At 41.6% G+C, this 5,000-nt stretch overlaps 1 pseudogene across 1 annotated transcript; it reads right to left on the bottom strand.

The window, feature by feature from the left end:
• Positions 1-70: 70 nt before the first annotated feature.
• On the bottom strand, positions 71-1,508 carry LOC311041361 (nuclear factor 7, ovary-like; annotated as a pseudogene). Its single transcript has one exon. The product of its transcript is annotated as a nuclear factor 7, ovary-like (transcript).
• Positions 1,509-5,000: the final 3,492 nt, after the last annotated feature.

Here is a 5,000-nt window from a genome sequence, read left to right as displayed (position 1 = left end):
AATGACCTGCCATAGAATACTAGCCCTAGATCAATATATTCTAAAGGTTTTTTATTGGACGCCAGACGTTCTAACTGTAGTTTTCCACAGTGACACAGATCTTCCCTGGTAACATCTTCAGAGAAGGACCATCATCATGACCATTATTAATGAATGGAAACAGTCTCTCAGTGAAAGTGTGTGTGAAGGTGTGTAGGTGTGTGTTAGAATCAGGATCAGAGAAGGACAGCTGTCCTCTGTCCCAGTCCAGCTGCACTCTGATCCTCCGAGGTTCCTGATTCACTGAGAGATCAGTCCGCCCATCATCATCAGCCCCTGATGTGGAGAATGCTATGTAACTACCCTCACCTAACCCTATAAACCAGTCTTCACGCCCTGTGTCTCCCTTCCTCTGGTATGACTCCACACACACACCTACTGTCCATCTTTTATTGTCTCCAACCTCAACATCCCAGCTGTGAGACCCTGAGTTAAAGCCCTCAGAACCCAGGACTTGGACATACTCGTCAAACCTCTCTGGGTTGTCAGGAAGCTGCTGCTCCTCTTCTACACCTCTCACACTGGTCAGATCATCAGACAGCATGAGATATGGATGAGCAGTGTTGGGGTCAAGGAAGACAGGAGTGTAGGAGACAATGTCCTTCATCTTGTCCCAGACTCTGAAGGTCAGGTTCTTCAGGTGTTTGGCCTCGTCTATCAGCGCTCCTGAGACCGGCGGTGGGTCCTGCAGGGTGAGCTGGACTCCCTCCATCGTGGTCTTGTAGTTCTGCAGGAATGAGACGTGGTCGTCGGCTCTCAGCTGGTCCTCAGCACCTTGGATTGCATTGGAGAGGGTTTCCATTTCTCTGCTCAGACCCTCAATCCTCTCCTTCATCTCCTGACTCTTCTGAGCCTCTTCCTCCCGCAGAGCGCCGATCCTGGCCTCCTCTTCCTCCTGTAGGAACCGACGAATATTCTGAAACTGTTCCTTTATCTGTGTCTCTGTGTTCCTGGCCTGAACCTTGATGTGATTTTCTGTTTTGTCGTAATCTTTTTTAACTCTATCAAAGACCTTCAGTTTCTCCTTTAAAGGCTTCAGTGATTCCTGGACCTTCCGTTTGCAAGGTCCAGACGCTTCGTCCACGGGTAAGAACTTGTGTCCGGTGTGTTTCTCTGAATCTCGACACACGACACAAACCGTCTGTTGGTCGTCCAGACAGAAGAGCTTGAGCTTCTCACCGTGTGCGGTGCAGAGGACCTCAGAGCTCACCGACGAGGAGCTCCGGGCTTTCTCCTCCAAGAGGTTCTCTCTCACACAGGTTCTTCACAACAACGTTTGAAAGAGGATGGTCCCTGGAGCATCTTCTCTGACAGACAGGACATTCTTTTGTTGGTCTTTCCGTCCACCAATCCTGCAGACAGTCTTTGCAGAAGCTGTGGCCACAGGACGGCACAACGGGATGTTTAAAGATGTCATGACACACGGGACAGGTCAGCTCCTCTTTCGGAACAGTGAAACAGGAAGCCATTTTCTCTGCTGCTCCCTGCTGCTCCTTGATCTGGAATGTTCTCTGAGGCTGTTACACCAGAGGAATACAAGAAGACAAAACAACGATAACATTATGAGTATCAATTGTACAATTATCTACAAATCACACTCGCTATCAATAGATGTAAAGGGTATTTGAGTTACACAACTCAGAACCATGTTTTTGATGGTTTGAACAGTTTTAGACCAGTAAGTTATAAACATAGAAAAGGAAACACAAACAACAACACAATGAAAAATTACTGACATGAAATTTACACACAGAACTATAGCCTACAACACATCAGAAATATATACATTTATCCTCGTGTAAACACGCTCTCACTTCTTACCGCCAATCCTTCGGAGCTTGCAATGGAAAATGATGAACTCGGCAATAACGCAATAACCTTATTAACTAGTAACACTGATGCCTGCTTAGAACACGTTGTCCTTTTAGTGAGCATCCACTCTATTTATATGGGTTTGGTCTACTACCCATGTGGGCGTAACCTTCTGTTGATTAATCATGTGACTTGTGTATTGTCTTAAATGTGGAAACACAGGCTTTAGCATTGTTCTATAACAGTAGCCACTGTTCCCCAGCTCCTCATCTAACCTAATCACTCAACACTCTCATGTGACTCTCATGTGACACATGCAAGTCCCCCGCTGTGGACCCCAACACCACAGGTCAGAGCTGTGGCCTTTAGAATCTGTATATGTGTACCTATTATGACTATATAATAATATAATATCCCTCTGAAAATAAGACAGAAAATATATAAATGCTACTAGAAGGCCACGGGTAACATGTAAATACAAACTCCACCGTTACATCATAATAATGGATTATTCTACATATGCAGGCGTTTACCTCTTCATTGATAACTTTGGTTCATAAATGAACACAAATAATAATAATAACAATAATAACCGCAAACATCACGCGCTTGAAAGCCCTGGATCATTCTACACACAATGTTATCATAGGACAATGAATCAAAGTTCATTTTCTACTGTTGCTCCCAGTCATAAATAAATGTTGTTGTTTTTGTGCCTTATAAGGGCATCAGTACTCAATGGATACTCCCTGAATAATAACCGTTTCAAATACACCACTATAGAAGATGTGTTTGGTTGGTATTTTCAGACAAACCAGTTTTTTTAAATAATATTGTTATACTTTTAATGTAAACTGCCGTCTCAAATGTTGTGTTCATTTCACTAACATGGACCATGCTGTACTGCATTTTATGATTTGTATTGTTATTTTCTGCCTGGACCCCAGGAAGAATAGTCTCCACTACGGTGTAGACTAATAGGGATCCTTAATAAACAATAAACTATGTTCTGAAGCACAACTGGTCTGACGGTGCACTTTAGAACTAAGTCAGGGGGTTGTTAAAGTAACTAGGTATTTTTATGTGCTTTTACTTTTCTTAAATATTTCCATGTTTGATACTTTATACTTCTACTCCACTACATAGTGCCAAATATTGTACTTTTTTCTCCACTACAATTATGTGACAGCTTTACTTAGTTACTTAGTTTTACTAAGATTTAGGTTATTATTTCAAAACATGCATGAATCACTTAAGCCCTATATTATACTTCGTCTCTTCAAAAATAACTGATATACAAGCTCAAAATGTGTCGTGATGTGGCGCGTTGTGAGCTTGTAGATCTGTTATTTCTGAAAGATTTTGAAAAAAATTGAAAACTTTTGATGATCAACTATTTTCGGTATTTGTAAAACTTGTTAACGGGTCCATTTGGTTCCATTTGTACCCTCTCAGAGTTAAACTAACATTGATTTTACAAAATAAATTGGGGTCCCAGAGATAGTAATGCCATTAAATGGGGGTCCGTAGCCCTAATGCATGTCAAACTGGGGGGGTCCTTGAAATTCAAATGGTTGAGAATCACTGCTAGAGCCGTGAAAGTCTTCTCTTATGGGGGTCCCTGGCATATCTTTTCAAATGGGGGTCCACAGGCAAATAAGTGTCAATTTGGGGGTCCTTGACATGGAAAGGTTTGAGAACCACTGGTTTAAGTGGTTACACAGATGCGTTCCTGGTTTTAAAGACTTAATGCCAGGAGGAAGCTCTGAAAACGGAGATGTTTGGCTTGACCAGTGGTTCTCAACCTTTTTCATGCCAAGGACCCCTAAATTGATAAACATTTGGCCGCGGACCCCCATCTGAAAATGTTTTGTGCCAGGGACCCCCAGAAGCAAAGATTTAGAGTTAATAATGTTCTCTTAAAATAAACACATTCAAAGACATGCACACATATTCGAGATGTTTCGAGAAATAGCAGATATACAAGCTCATAGCGCGGCACCGAGTGCTGCGCTATGAGCTTGTAGATCTGCTATTTTTGAATGGCCAAAGCTAAGTGGTTAAAACATTTCTGACGCCATGTTAACTGATTTTGCTGGGGACCCCCTGGTACCCCCCCCAAGCACTGGTTGAAAACCACTGGAATTAAAAGGAAAAAACACAGTAGAAATGTGTCGAGGGTAGCTCAGATGTTTGTTTCATTGTGTGTGTGTGCTTGTGTGTGTGTGTGTGTGTGTGTGTGTGTGTGTGTGTGTGTGTGTGTGTGTGTGTGTGTGTGTGTTTGTGTGTGTTTGTGTGTGTGTGTGTGTGTGTGTGTGTGTGTGTGTGTGTGTGTTTGTGTGTGTTTGTGTGTGTGTGTGTGTGTTTGTGTGTGTTTGTGTGTGTGTGTGTGTGTGTGTGTGTGTGTGTGTGTGTGTGTGTGTGTGTGTGTGTGTGTGTGTTTGTGTGTGTGTGTGTGTTTGTGTGTGTGTGTGTGTGTGTGTGTGTGTGTGTGTGTGTGTGTGTGTGTGTGTGTGTGTGTGTGTGTGTGTGTGTGTGTGTGTGTGTGTGTGTGTGTGTGTGTGTGTTTGTGTGTGTTTGTGTGTGTCTAACATACATGTGCAAAAAAATGTATTTAAAATATTGATTTGATGCTCATATTAACCTTAGGAAGTATTAAGTTGTTTTTTTATTTTCACATACATTCCATAAAGTCCATAGGGCTGGACCACACATGGACAAATGACATCATCAACGTGCGACGGGCATTGCCCCTATTGAGTCAAAGATGAACTGTTTCTAAAATAAATAGCATATTTAAGGTGTTTTTAATTTTACATTTTAGTCATGCCTGCTATTTATACCAGGTGCTATGAGCTTAGATCTGCAATTCTTTTTTTTTTTTCTTTAAAATTTGAGCAAATCTTTGAATATATATTATTTACATTTGTTACTCAAATCTGTGCTTCTGGGGGTCCCTGGAACAACATTTTCTGAGATGGGGGTCCACGGCCAAATACTTTGGGGCTCCTTGACATGAAAAGATTTGAGAACCACTAATTATGTTTTATTCTTATTTTACTTTTAATGTAAATGTTATTCTCTAATATTGTGTTTATTTCACTAATAATGACCAGGCTGTATTGCATTTCATGATTTGTACTCAAAAT

The sequence above is a fragment of the Gymnoscopelus microlampas genome (genome assembly GCF_963454915.1).
Source record: "Gymnoscopelus microlampas genome assembly, contig: SCAFFOLD_288, whole genome shotgun sequence".
NCBI lineage: Eukaryota > Metazoa > Chordata > Actinopteri > Myctophiformes > Myctophidae > Gymnoscopelus > Gymnoscopelus microlampas.
The sequence above is the reverse complement of the archived record's forward strand: the minus strand, read 5'-3'. Positions and strand labels throughout refer to the sequence as shown.